Below are 15,753 nucleotides of genomic sequence, written 5' to 3'. Positions count from 1 at the left end.
CCTTTGATCTGCAATCATGCAAATGGCACATCGGTGCTTGCAGTTAAATATATTGTGACCCGGGAATGCATTCAAAAGGGGTGAAAACATGGTTTTTGTGTGGTTCACTGAGATTCGGATTCATTTTTGGTACCTGGATATCTATTTTGCAGTTCACTGAAAACCTTCTCATACCCTTTTGACATGCTTTAGAGGTGCTCAGTGTATTCCTGATATGAAGCATGGAATATTTAAGTTTCTGATAGGGCTGAAAACAGATTACTTGTATATCCATGTCCGCTTCCACTTACTTTGATCAGCATGCCGATATGAATATGAATTGGAGCTAAACTTTGCATCATTCTTTTTTCCAAATAAATATAGATATAAATCAGATATTAACAATCTGGTTGCAAATGCAAATACCAGTTTGATAACTTGGTGCGTGGATTACTATTCCACTTTATATTTTATTAATTCCAATGAAATATGCAATTCTTCTTTCTTCCTTTGCAAAAATAGTGTGAGATAACATCAAAATAATTGATTAATTGCTTTTGCTCAATAATATGGCTCTTTTTAGTAGATGCGGTGTAGCTTCTCTTAGCTACGAGTTAACAAGCCAACTGTTGGTAGCTCAAGAATATGATATATTTCTTTCCTTACTGATACAAATGCGATATGGATGTTAGTTAATTGCCATGAACTTGGATGGGAAAACAAATAGGACACGATATTATCCAATCCATTTTAGCCCCATTTTTCTCCTTTCAGGTTGATACGACTTTGTCTTCCTCGATCTATCATCGCCCTCCGTCTCTTGCAACAAAATTCATATGCGGGAGGCATGTGAGAGGAATTGTATTTGCTGAATTGAAATGTGCCCCAAATATTGAGGAAACGAAATCTAAATCGATTTGGATTACTAGTTGGATTTACTGAGGTACGCTTTCATGGTACCCAAAATTTGGGAGCAGAGAGGGTGTGACAAAAATAAAGAACAGGCAGTGAGAATTAAAAGTGAGGGGTTTTTTTTTTTCCTTTTTTTTTTTCTGAATATAAATGGATCCAAAAGCATCTAACATAATGCGGGATGTCAGCTCGTACTGCCTCAAGCATCCTTTTAGTGTGCTCAATCACATGAGATGCATCTCTTTGCATTGACGGTATAGGATACTTTGAAATTTGGTCGGTACTTATTTTTGTTTCTTCTTATAGTTATGCTTGATTTTATATTAGTATTATGAAACCATATATTTAAAAAATTTTAGCTGGTGAGGCATGCTATGCAGGCATGTGAAACTTGCTCTTTCAGGGTTGCTTTTTGGCAAGAATTTTCTATTGTTTTAGTCATTGTCAATCACTTTTCTAATGAACCCAGCTCCCATCCAATTATCTATCCTTTTAAACCATTTTCCAATGGATGATTCCACACCACTGGCATCAAATTTTTGATGAATCACAACACTGGCATAAAAACAATTTATGGAAATGTAGTTTAGATGGTTGCTATCGCTTCATCAACTTTATTTTGCATAACAATTAATCTTATTAATAATAAAGTTGCAGATGGAAGGTGATAGCCCCCACATAAGGGTAGAGTTTTCAAAGAGGTCCCTGTCAATTTTTCATTAATTTCCTAACATGGTCCCGGTGGTAACTACTTTTAATCTTGAAATACAATGGCATTCAACTGGATGATTCCAAAATTATGGAAGCTTGGTTCGACCGAATTGCTGAGTATTGGAAATCTAATCTAACCTCTGCAGATAATGAATCTCTTGGATTGCTCGTAGTCACAACTTTTGACTTCTACTATGCTCCATGATACAGGTTAAGAGGTCCGTCAATTATGAAGGATAAAATGCAGTTATGAATTTGATTTTGTTATATCGCCGTTCAGCTTTTAGATCTCAATGTGTATATGATAAGAGATTCTATGTGGGTGCATTAACATCCCCCCTAGACATGATAGTTTATACATTTTTGTGCATATAAAAGAAACATATTTAATGAAAAACGTTCTCCTTGAAAATCTTCAACAGTTAAGGTTATATTATTTTATATCATTTTTAATTGATAACATCAGAATGTTCACAAACTACTAGTTTTCACGAAAATAAAATAATTGATTGAGATAAATGGTGTTGGTTTGCGTCTTCACTCAGTCCCCTGTTACATGCGTTAGATACATGATAGTTGTCCCTTAAGATGAGGGCCACACATCAAACCATGCATAAGATCAAAATCTCATGGATATCCCAACTTAGGAGTGCAAATTCTCAACAACCCTCGTTGTAAGATGTATTGGCAAAAAAAAAAAAGAAAAACAAAAATCATAATTATCACGACCAAAAAGAAATTAAAAAAAAAATTCTAAAGACTGTTTGACCTGGTCAAGCGCAACTGTGGGGAGGTGGGAAAATGGGAGTGGGCATTACGCTTCAGGAGATTACAATACCTTTGGCTTCTTGGAAGCGGACCACCGCAGGCGAAACTTTGGTAAAAAGCCGAGTCCGCGGACCACGAAATGGAAACATCCGTTCTGGTGGTCGGACCTGCAGCTCGCATGTTTCTTTTCTCTAGAGCCGCTTCCTCTGCTCTTGACCTTCCAAATAAAGGATTAGAACGTAGACATCAAATACCATGTCTTTGCTTCCGTTTTAAGGAAGCTTAGACTCCATCAGCCACCAAATATTATTTTTTGATGAAATAGAGAGGAGGGACCCATCTAGGGTTTATTTAATGAGAAAAGAGATGTACATGAATCCTACGGGGTGTCACTTTTCAGGCGTGCTCCCGAATACCCACCATGATCCCGAGCAAAAACATCATGATGATGATGATAACAATAATAATAAGAAAAAAAATCACGATGAGAAGCCTACTCTATGGGAAAAGCAGAATAGCTCCCTGTGTTTCTTATCTCCCCCATCCACCTCATCGTTTGTCGCACTCTTTCACACCCCCTTCTCCCATCGCGATCACCCCACCACCGTTGGCATCTCGCTCGCTTCTATTCTGTTTATCTTGATTAACAATCGGGGATTTAGAAATTTTGAAGAATTTTTTGAAATTATTTTAAAATATTGATATACCGCATCTAATTTAGATAAACGGTCCAACAAATAAGCATCTATAGGAATTAGCTTATCAACTCTCCAAATACTACTATAAGAATCTATACCGAATATCCCTTCTGTAACAGTACAAGCTCCCATAGCAATAACATATTTTGATTCGGATATTTTCTCATATAATCTTATTAAAGAAGGAGCCATTTCTATTGTTATTGTGCCGGCTATTAAAATTAGATCTGCTTGCTTAGGACTTGATCTTGCTACCAATCCATAACAATCAAAGATAAATTGCGAGCCTATTAATAAAATAAATTCAATAAAATAACAACTAATATCATATAGAAGCGGCTATAAACTAGTGAGCCTTAACCAATTCGGAAAATCATTTGATGTATTAATGATTTTAGATTTTTAGGTCCGAGGAACTGACGGAGAGATCAAGAAAGTAACATTTACATTTTATAATGTGATCTGAGTTAATTATACAAGTAGTTATCCAGATTCTGAATAAATAAGAAAATTTGTGATATATGAGATCCGATTTATTGTTATATATCTATCAATTAACAATATAATCACATCATCATCATAAATCAAATATGCAGGTCTATATTATTGAATAGTAAATTACAATAACCCAATGTGATATCATAAAAAAAGAAGTCTGGATAGATGCATGTGTGGTTACCCTCGGTATGACTATAAATGAAATCGGGCCCGATTACATTCCCACCATGGGGGTAAGCATGATGGGGTCATCATGGGGATAAAGATGGCGTGACCCTGCCATAGGGAATGTATGTGACGACCCTGCCATGAGGTAAAATATGATTTGACTTAAGCCACAAGGGTCAAATGCGAACGTGTGATCATTGTATTGATTGGGGACTAAACCACATGGGTTAAGTCTAGTGACCTAGCCACGGGAGTAAGCATGACATGAGCTATGCTGCAGGGGGTAAATACAGCTGCAATCATTGATTTAGAAATGTCCATGGGTACATGAATGCATGCATTATATGGTTTTGAGACTCGAATAATCTATATTCTTCTGATTTTCGAGATCTATTCTTGCTATGTATAGTATTGACAAGAACAACTATATCATGATAGCATATAAATATTGTCAAAATTGATTATCATACAGTTAGTAATACAGACATATCAAATTTATATGATTTGATTAAGCTATATTATATAATTTAATTTGATTTAATTTTATAAAGTGAAAGTGTTATTTATCGAGCCGTAAAGTTTAAAATTTTTATATATAATTTTTTAGATCCAGGGGAATCGAATTTCAGAAGCACATATCAACGTTCTCAGGCGTGTATTTAGAGGCAAGGTCGACCGATAGATAGTGGTTATCCAGTGCAAATTAATATGTTACATGTGGATGCTGTATAAATGATTCAAATATTAAAGTTTTGGAATGTAAGCACAACAGCTAGTTGTACGTTCTCATAAGTACCATTGCCATATATATTTATAGCCAATATTTCTTTGTATGTATATAAATATATATATAGCTACCATCTAATAGCTTCCTGAGGCTTCAACGTATGGTCGGGAGCCAATATTTCTTTGTAAGATATATTTCTGATAAGTTGCCGATGACCAGATTGCTAGTGTTGATCGGTTGGTGATTGAGATATTTCAATCTTCTCCAAAGTACAGTCAGAAGAAGGTCGATCTCTTCAAAAAAGTTTTCAGGGTTAGGACTTGCTTCGACAAAGGATAGCCATTCATCTCTTCGATCTTGATTTATTCTTTCTAGATGAGGATGAGGCAGACAAGGACCAGTAGTCGATCGAATCTGTTATCGAAGAACAACCTCTACCAAAGCCCATGATCGTCGAGGAAGCTCAAACTCAATTAGAGTTAACAATTGCAGAGGAGACTTTTAGAATTGCGATAGAGATTCCTATGGGTTCTTCGGAAGCCCCTCAAACCGAGGTATTCAATGCTTCCACTTAGGCTTCGATCTTGTACTCTTTTTTATTTTTTCTATTTCATATAATGATGAATTTTCATTAATATTTTTTTTTTTTACCTCTGGAGTTTTCTTCTGATTTTTGGTCATATATAGGGTTGGCAATCGGGTCGGGTCGGATCATAAACAGATCGAATCAGAAAATCGTCAACCCAAATCCTACCTGTTTATTAAATGGGTCAAAAATTCAAATCTAAACCCGATCTGTTTATTAAACAGATAACCCGACCAGACCCATTTAACCCATTTATTAAATAGGTTAAATTAGGTTAAACGGGTTAAACAGGTTAAACGGGTCGGGTTAAATGGGTCAGAAATAGATTAAACAGATTTTAAACAGGTTAAACGGATCTTAAATGGGTTAAACAGAATAAACAGATTAGGTTAAATAGATCAGAAATAGGTTAAACAAGTTCAACAGATTAAATGGGTTATCTGACTCAACCCGATCTGAATATTAAACGGATTAAATAGATCAGATATCTAAAATCCAAATCTAACCTACTTATTAAACGGGTTAAACAAGTTGATCCGTTTATGACCCCAATCCATTTAGCCTAAATTCAAATCTGTTTATGGTGGGTCGAACACGGATCGGGTTGGCGGATCGGATTATATTTTGCCAAGTCTAGTCATATGTTTGTCCTTTGTGAAGTCTAATCATCATGGTTGTATGATCACTGTCGAATCCCTTCAATAGGTCATGGCTCTGCCTATTAGAGCTGTATCGAAGCTCTTGAGAAGGAGGTTCGTGAGATAAAAAAAAAGACTTCTGAGGTGAGTTGAAGGGCTTCAGAGAGAGAAAGACGTGCACTGAGGTCTTCATAGAAATAAAGTACCTCAGGGAGAGTATCAGACAGATAGACAAATCATATTTTTTAAAGAAGAAATGCTTGACTGAAGCCTATTTGAAATTGGACAAGATCGTTGAGGAAGCTAGATGGGGTGCTATTGAAAGGACCATCTAATTCTGCAATGAACTCACGCAGCACGGGAATAGATCACCTCCTTGGAATATCTTATTAATTTAGGTAAAGCAGTTGAGGAAGTGAGGTGGGGTGCTACCGAGAGGTGGTCTGGCTCTGGAACAAGATTCACACAGCACAGGAAAGGATCACTGTTTTGGAGTGTTCAGCTGAAGAGGGTGATTAGCGGCAATAGAGCTTCTGTTAGAATTAGCAGAGAGTAGGGCAGCTCCACTTTGCCAAGAACAAGATCAGATGGATAGAAGTGAAGTTCACCGCGGACTAGGTCGAACACATCCACGGGTTGTTGAAGTTGGTTCTGACAGCCTATGAAATCAGTTTCATGAAGTGCAGATCTTTAGCTAAGCAACTGTTCTTAGGGATCGACGCCGACCTCCTTGAGATGGTACCCCCTAAAGACTCAAAACTCCCCACGATCGTCATCGCCATGACTGATGGAGATGATGAGGAGCCGTCTCAAGTGGGGAACGATAATACTTTAGACGTTCATGATCGGCTGTAATTCTATCTTTTGCTTTGCCGATCTGGCTTGTAAACTTTATCAAATTGTAATCATCATAGTAGGTTATTATGAATTAATAAAAAGTTACATTTATTCTTATGTATCTCCTTATTTTTCATTCTTGTGGCTGAATTGTGTCCTCCTATCACATTTGTCGATTGATGTTATCATTTTGCATTGTTAGGGTAGCTATTGTGGATGCTTTAGCATGAACTTTCATTTACTTAGTTTATCCTTTAGATCGGATATGATTTCGTGACCCAAGGGTCTTTTCCTAGATTCCTAGTTCCCAAGGTCCAACTTACCTTTTGGCCATCGAAATCATTAGGCATTCTCTGTAGCTATTCAGAGATGTAGTGCTTCGGGGAACCCATGGCCACATTCATCTTGGTGACGATGTGTTCCTCTTGTGGCTACATTTGTCTTTGGCAACGAAGTGTTGCTATGTTCATCTTTGGCGACGAAGTGCTCCTCTTGTAGGTATGTTTGTTTAGGTGACAAAGTGCTTCTTTTATAGAGGTCATCATGGCTATATTTGTCGAGATGACGAAGCATTCTTCTTGTGGCTATATTTATTGAGATGATGAAGCATCTTCGAGAAAGTCATCATGGCTATATTTGTCAAGATAACAAAGTATCCTTTACGTGGTTATATTCATCGAGGAGATGAAGCATCTTCGAGAAAATTATCGTGCTTGTATTTGTCAAGGTGACGAAGCATCCTTCTTGTCACTATATTCTTCGAGATAATGAAGCATCTTTGAAGAAGTTGTCATGGCTATATTTGTTGAAGTGATGAAGCATCCTTTTCATGACTATATTCATCGAGATGATGAAGCATTTTGATGAAGTTATCATAGTTATATTCATCAAAATGATGAAGCATCCTTCTTTTATCTATATTCATCAATGTGATAAAGCATCTTCGAGAAAGTCATCATGGCTATATTCATCGAAATGACGAAGCATCCTTCTTGTGGCTGTATTTATTGAGGTGACGAAGTATCTTCGAGGAATTCATCATGGCTATATTTATTGAGATGATGAAGCACCTTCGAAGAAGTCATCATCGCTATATTCGTCAGGTGATAAAGTACTCTTCTCATGGCTATATTCATCGAGGTAGTGAAGTACCTTCGAGAAAGTCATCATGGCTATATTCGTTGAGATGACGAAGCATCTTCGAAGAAGTTGTCGTGGCTATATTCATCAAGGTGATGAAGTATCCTTTTCGTGGCTATATTCATTGAGGTGATGAAGCATCTTTGAGGAAGTCATCATGGCTTGGATGACTTTATTAAGAAAATATATACTGATAGTATATTCATAGGTTGTCTGAATTGTAGGATCATTGTAGTGGAGTTTCATCTAGCTGCTTCAGACAGTAGATTTCAGATTTGATGACCTCATCTACTTGATAGAGATCTTTTCAATTAGGAGATAGCTTTTTCTGTTCATTCGGTTGTGATACTTTGGCACGATGCAGAACCAGATCATCGATCCTAAATTCTTTGCCTCAAACATAGGAGTTGTAGTACCGCACCATCCTATATTGATAAGTTAGTCATTTTTTCTCAGACTTTCTTGTAGACCTCCTCAAGTATGTCTAGATTTGCTTGGAGCAATTCTGGATTATCTCGATCGTTATAGCTTTCAACTCTTAGGGAGGGGAGTCCGATTTCCATCAAAATCACTATCTCTACTCCAAAAGAGAGGCTGAAAGGAGTCTCTCCAATTGGTGTTCTTGTTTTGTAAGCCCAAAGCACGTGGTGTAGCTCATCTGCCCATGACCCCTTGGCACGGTCTAATCTGACTTTCAATCCCTGCAGAAGGGTTCAGTTAGTTACCTCGACCTCCCTGTCGGCTTAGAGATGTCCTACTAATGTAAGATGATATGAGATGCCTAGGTCCTGACAGAGTTCGATGAATCAAGCATCATCGAACTGGTGACCATTATTTGTGATCAGCAGTCGTGGGAGATCGAAGCAGCATATGATTGAAGTGAAAATTCAGTGCAGGGGCAAAATGATAATTTTAAAACTTTTTCAAAATTACTATTTTATAGCAAAATTATTAATTAATCTCATTAATTAATACTAATTAACCCTACACTAGGATCTAAATATGATACAACAGCATGCATTTAAATTTGAAATTCAAATTTGAAACAGTAAACTTTTTACTGTACTGTGTTCAGAATACATCACCTTTTGTGGGTGGTCGATCACCGCAATCTGATCACCGTCGGGGGGCTCTGATCGTCATGTTGCAGCCACACTAGTGTCTGGCCTCTGCGGATCGTCCACACAAAGCTTCCGTCTGATCGGCTCCTCACGAATGCTAGTTCGTGATTTCACCCTTTTGATGGCTAATGTTGATCGAACTCCTTCGATCGATGTGTGCCGACTCCTCGGATACTCTGGATCATCTGCATGATTGGTTGAGAGGCTGATGGATCTCTCCCTAAAATTTGGTGGACTCACAACACTCGTGGCACACCAATCTCACTTTCCGAACCCTAGGTAGAAATCCTAGGGTACACACCAAAAATCCTGCGCCCACTTCTCTCTCCTTTTTCTCTCCTCTCAGTAAATTTTGAACACTTCAAAATTTTTTCAGAACCTCCCCACGCCCCTTATCTTTTCTTTCTTTCATTGCCCACGCCCCCTCCCTTTCTCATTTTATAAAACATCACAAGAGATGTTGAAAGCGTGTGAGTGGATAAGAAGAGGTGGTTGCTCACTTGAATTCAAATCAAATTTGAATTCAAGTGCCAACCAATCTTATCCTCATTCATTTGTGCGAGAAAGAAAAGATGGCATGGCCTTTTTTTTTTTTTGTGCGTGGAGACTTTCACGAGAAACCATTTCTCGTGTGGAATATGGGGCGCACAAAAGAGGATAAGCTGGCACATGGTTATTTGGTTATCCATTCAAATTCAAAACCCCTTTGAATTTGGATGGGTAACAAACCAAGTTAATCCAAATAATTGATGCACAGAAACATGGGCATGAGAGAGCATTGCGTGGGAGAAAATTCACGAGAAAATTTCTTCTCGTGAATTCAAATAGGCGCAAGGAAGTTGGATGGCGCAGGAAATTTAAAACAAGGTGGTTTGATTCAAATTGAGCCAACCTAATTAAAATAGGTTAAGCATAATTAGACCAGATTAAACCCAACACAATTAGACTTAATTAGGCTCAATAAAATTCTAATCAAATCAAGAATTAACTAAGCCTAACCCCTGATCAAATCAGGGACTAAACCACCTTAGCGATTAGATCAACACTTAACCTAATCGGATCAATCCAAACTGAATCTAATTCAATTGGACTTGATCTAAAAATAATTACTCAATCAAATTGAGTTAATTAGTAATCAAATCACTAATTAAACCTCTCATAAATATTGAGTCCAAATTCGATGGGCAATTAGGCATCAGAGACCATCAATATGAAACCCTGATCAAAGAGTTCAAATTTCAAATTCAAAATTTGAAATTCAAAATTTTGACCCCGGTACCCAAAATGTGTGAAACTCATGATCAGAGAATCCTAATTCTCAATCATAGAGTCCTAGACACAAGACTCATAATCAGCCATCAGATCAGAAAGGAACCTCTAATGTGTGTGACCCCGTAGGTTCGAACCTAAGCCGGTAGCACAAGAACCAATTCCTATACTAATCGAAGTGACCATCTAGCAATGGTACCCGATGATCGGATAGGTCGAATAGTCACAATCGTAACATTCAGAACCTACGTGAATATGGTTACCGTATAATTCATCTCTTTTGACCCCTGTGTTTAGGACGACTCAGGGTTAAACTGTCAACCCTGATGAGATCATCCGAATCGTGCTCAACTCAATTAGTCCTGTGACTCCTCACTAGGACTATCCTGATCAAGATTTTGCTAAATTGAAACACGACTGTACACAACTCCTAAACTGGAGTGGTCAATCCTATCTTGACACACGCACCGACAAGTCAAGTACTTGACTACACCCAGCAGCTTTCCGTCACTGAATTAGAAATTCAGGTAGTCCAGTGCCTAAGTGCAGTGAGTTGCTTGCAAGTCACCGTGGCGGTCTCAAGTCGGAGGGACATTTATACCCATATCCCATCGGAGCAAATCTTGACAGCAGAAATAGCTCTGGAGTCGGTCACGTTCAGTGCAGATGTACCATTATATCTCACCTGTATGCCATACCAGTGTCTCCACACTCCTTGGTTATGAGGACAACCAACCCATATGGCACACAACGACCTATGCTCGATAAACGTTGTCGTCCTTGGTAACAACGTATCATTTGGTCGCGAACATGTTTAAGGACTAAGCGACAAATCCTCCTTTGTCGAGTCTAAATAGTCCTAAGGACTTCACCACAACATAGGAGTTCATTAGAAGATGAAATATTTGTGATGAAAAAAAATCAAAATAACTTTTATTTATTTATAATTCATGTACTAATACAAAAGGAGCACAACCGTCAACAAGCAGACGATTGGCTTTGGGATACTATTCCCAACAATCTCCCACTTTGCCTAAAGCTAATCGGTGCAGTATCTAATACCCATCTTCGACTTATAGTTGTTGAACTCCTTCACCACAATGGCTTTAGTGAATGGGTCAGCCAGGTTCTCCTTCCCGTCGATCTTCTGAAGGTCGACGTCACCTCGATCCATGATCTTCCGGATGAGATGGTAGCGGCGCAGAATATGCTTCGTCCGCTGGTGTGCCTTCGGTTCCTTCGCTTGAGCAATGGCTCCAGAGCTATCACAGTAGAGCAAAACTGGACCAACAAGGGAGGGTGCTGTTGGGAAATGTGTCTCAAAAAGCCAATCGTCAAGCTGTTGACGGTTGAGCAACCAAGTATTGTAAATGATTTGTTAATAAATAAAATATATTTGGCATTTTCATCATAAGCTTTCATCTTCTAATGAACTCCGTTGTTATGATGAAGTCCTTAGGACTATTTAAGTTCGATAAAGAGAGGATTTATCGATTAGTCCTTAAAACTGTTCACGACCAAATGATAGGCTGTTAATAAGGACGACAGCTTCTATCAAGCATAGGTCGCTGTAGGCCATATGGGTTGGTTGTCCTCTTAACCAAGGAGTGTGGAGACACTGGTATGGCATACAGGTGAGATGTAAGGGTACATCGTCATTGAACGTGACCAACTCCAGAGCATTCTGCTGTCGAGAATGTCTCTGATGGGATATAGGTATAAATGTCCCTTAGACTTGAGATCGCCTCATTGACTTGCAAGCAACTCACTGTGCTTTGGTACTGGACTAACTGAATTTCTAATTCAGGGACGGAAGGCTTCTGGGCACAGTCAAGTACTTGCGAAGTCAGAGTGTGATCGAGATGGGATTGACCACTCCAAGAGTTGGAGAAGAATGAGTCGCTGTATTTCAATTTAGCAAAACCTTGGCCAGGGTAATCCATCAGATGGATTTGATATTTTGAAATACAATGTGGACAACCTGATCAGAGTTGATAGTTGAGCTCTGGGGTGTCCTATGATCATTTTGGTCAAGGGGATGAATTATATGAAAACTATATCCGCATGGGTTCTAAGGATGTTGTTCTACACATTCGACCTATCCGGACGTCGGGTACCATTGCTAGATGGTCACTTCGATTGGTATAGGAATTTGTTTCTATGCTACCGGCTTAGGTTCGGACCTATGAGGTCACACACATTAGAGTTCATGATCCGATCGGATGGTTGATCAACGATTAAGAATCATTATAGGGTTAAATGATCAATACGATTGACATTTAACCCAATGCAAGTGTTGCAGGAGGATCGATTAGCAATTTGATTGCTAATTGGCTTAATTTGATTAAGCCAATGGGCTGAGATTAAGTCTAATTAAATATAATTTAATTAGATTTATTTTGAGTTTGATTGGATCAAGTCCAATTGGTTTATTGGATAAGCCAAGTGCAAGGAAAAACTAGTCCTAGTTCAACTAGGACTTGGGTCAATCTAATTTCTAATTTGATTAGAAAATTAAATCAGATTTAAATCTAATTTAATCTGATTAAATTAGATTCTTAATTGGGTTAAGACCTATTTTAATTGGGTTGATCTAATTTTGATTTGATTTGGTTTGGGAAACCAAATTAAAACAAGTTATGAGACAGAATCCTAGTAGGACTAGGATTCCACCTTGCGCCACATAAACCTTCTCCACGCCCTCTCTCTTATTCAACGTCAATCTTCACTTATTTTGTGCGACAAAAGCCCTCTCCCAGATCTCTCCCACGTTCACAAAAGGTCTCCTCTCTTCTTTCTTACATGGAAGGTGATTTGGATCAAATCTAAAAGGAATAAGTTTGGATTTCGAATTCTATGAGATAGAGTTTTAGAAATCCAAAACTCTTTCAATTTTGCAACGAATTTATCCAATTTTTTTTTGAAATTTTCATGGCTTTTAGGGTTTACATTGTACACCCTTTTTTGGTAATCCATGCACGAAAATATGGAGGAGGTGCTCAAGAGTTGGGCGTCCCTTAACTTGCCATGTTTGGATAAGCCTTGACTAGGTGTTTGACCTAGACAAGGACTCTATCATATCTCTCTATATAAGATGAGTTTCTTCGTGAAATTTTAAGGAGAGATAGATATTTGAGAGGCCTTTCTGCCATCCAAAAATCAGAGAGAAATACCTTTGGGTCGTGGAGATATAAAAGATGCAAGTTTGGGTGTCTAGAGAGAAAAATGTGAAGAAGAAGAGGGTCTTCTTCTTGGGTTTTTGTTTTCATATCTTTCCTCCCTCCATCTTGAGTTTTCTGAGAGTGTCTCAGATCTGAAACTCCTCCTTTTACTTTTCATCTTTGGAAGAGTCCAAATCAAGAAGAAGGAGGCACCTGATCAACCATCAAAGAAGGATCAGCGCAGTACTAGCATACTGTGCTGATTTCCTGAAGCAGGACTTCTGATCGAGATTCGTGGGCTCGTGTGGACGACTCCTAGAGGTCGGATGCGTGTGCGGCTTGCAACATCATCCTTAAGCCCGGATCAGCGAGGTTAGAGCGTCTAACTTGCAAGGTAATAGATCTGATCTATTATTTAATACATACATTAGATGTAGCTAGTATAGAAACATGTTGATATGATCAACATGTAGTTCATACTATATTTATATATATTTTAATTTTTGATTTAATGCTATATAATAATCATATAATAGGATCTTAGATCTAGGGATTTTCTGATCTTAAAAAATAAATTTTGATTTATTTTAGTCTTCCGCTGTATGATCTTGAAAAAGTTTCAAGATCTAACCCTGAAACCCTAGATCTGGTTACTACAATTGGTATCAGAGCCTAGGTTCTTTATTACATGATTATTTATACATGCTTAAATTATTTTTTAGATTAGATCTAATTTATAATCTGATTATTAAATCTGAAATTAAAATTTTAGATCAATCACAAACTGCAAGGTTGTCCTGCTGTAAGGTTTACCCCTTACAGTGCAAAGGTTGTCCTAGTTTGTGTAGATCTATCTTTAATCATAAATTTGTTAGATATGATCTAGATTAAATTTATGATTTATTAGATTTAAAAGATGTTTAAATCTGAAATAAAATCTCTTTGTTAATAATTTTTATGCAAAGAAATTATTTAAAGTTGAAATTGTTTCAATTACATGAACCTGTTTAGATTAGATCTAAAGTAGTTTCATGTTTATTTCACTTGCATCTTGATTATGAATCAAACATGCAATATGATTGGTAGAATCATATTGTAAAATTGTTTTACAAATATGAAAATTATTTTTTGAAAAGCCGAACCCAACCCTCAGCCCAAAACTTAATTAAGAATTAAGAAGTTGTTTGATTAGGTTCTAGGATTGTGAATTGAAGAACCTAAGACACAAATCATAACACATTGGGTTAATTGGTTAGTGGAAATTAGGTCCATTAATTGGGTTAGACCTATGGTTAGATTAAAGATGGACTTAATTAGAGAATTGACTAAATCTAATCAATTGTTGTCTTAGATTAGGTCAAGGATTCTCTAGATCAATTACAATAGTTGTAGTTGGTCAAGTCCATGTCTTTAACGAGAACCAAATGGACTTGATTCTTGGCTAAGCGGTCTAGCACGAACTGTTAGGTTGATCTAATCGAAACTAATTAAACCAGTTGGTGTCTAAGGTAAACCAGACCGGTGGTTTTTAATTGGGAGCCCGCTTACCTGGCCATTCATGATGGTGTCTAAGGTAAGCTTTGGCAGACCCTCCCACTGATCGAACTTACCTGGCCTCTTGGTGAAATTATGTTTTGATCGGATCACTTGACTATTCGAGCTGACCCATGTCAGCTAGGTAAATCAGTGTGACTGATTTAGGTGCTCTTAGACCAGCCCTTTTAATGGTCTCCCTTAAGCTGACTTGGTGAAGCCAGTGGGAGGATCATGATAAGCTGGTTCATCTGACTTCATCCTCTATATTATTTAAATCCTCTAAAATTATTAGGTCCTTAAAATGATAAAGTTATGGAGATAACTGAGTCATAGCCTCCCATTAAGGTGTTTGATAATGAGTCCATTAACTCAATAATCATTGCAGACCCAAAGGCCTGGTGCTTGTTGACTAATGAAATTATCACTCATCATATGATGACTTGGAAGTGTCTCTCTAATGGTGGTTAGGTGAGCCAACCAAAGTTGGGCTTAATCATTCGTTGGTTAGATACACCAAGTATGATCATGTTAATGGTTGGACCTAATCGGATTTTTACAGTGGAGGCCAAAGCCTACTGATTAGGTTTCTGGTGTAAAATTAAAATTACTAGAAATTGTTTAGAGAAACAATTGGTTATGAACCTACCCTTAGATGTACATGGGTTGACCAACCAAAGTTGGGCTTGTGTGCAGTCTAAGTGGATTCTAGTACCCGCTAAGGAATTAGGGTAATTCCTCGAGTTGGAGGTAGAGGCTACCAATTCGAATAAAATAGTGGGAGAAACCTTTTGATTAAAGTCTAAATCTTTAGGTTTAATGAATCAATTACTAATTAGGTTATGGTTCTCCTTTGTGCAAATATGGCCACTTTCCTATCGCTCCGATCATTGTTGGACAATGATAAGTTGGTGGGACCCAACTTCGGTAGCTGGTATCGAAAGTTGAAGATAGTCCTGGAGCATGAACGGATCCTATATGTGATAATGGATCCTGCACCTGAGGAG

At 37.8% G+C, this 15,753-nt stretch overlaps 1 protein-coding gene across 1 annotated transcript in view; it reads left to right on the top strand.

Annotated features, from left to right (window-relative positions):
- Positions 1-15,753, top strand: part of LOC140858165 (double-strand break repair protein MRE11-like) — a 42,299-nt gene that overhangs the window by 19,481 nt on the left and 7,065 nt on the right. The gene's annotated exons all lie outside the window — the stretch shown is intronic.

This window comes from Elaeis guineensis, chromosome 5, assembly GCF_000442705.2.
Source record: "Elaeis guineensis isolate ETL-2024a chromosome 5, EG11, whole genome shotgun sequence".
NCBI lineage: Eukaryota > Viridiplantae > Streptophyta > Magnoliopsida > Arecales > Arecaceae > Elaeis > Elaeis guineensis.
This window is presented reverse-complemented; position numbering and strand designations above follow the sequence as displayed.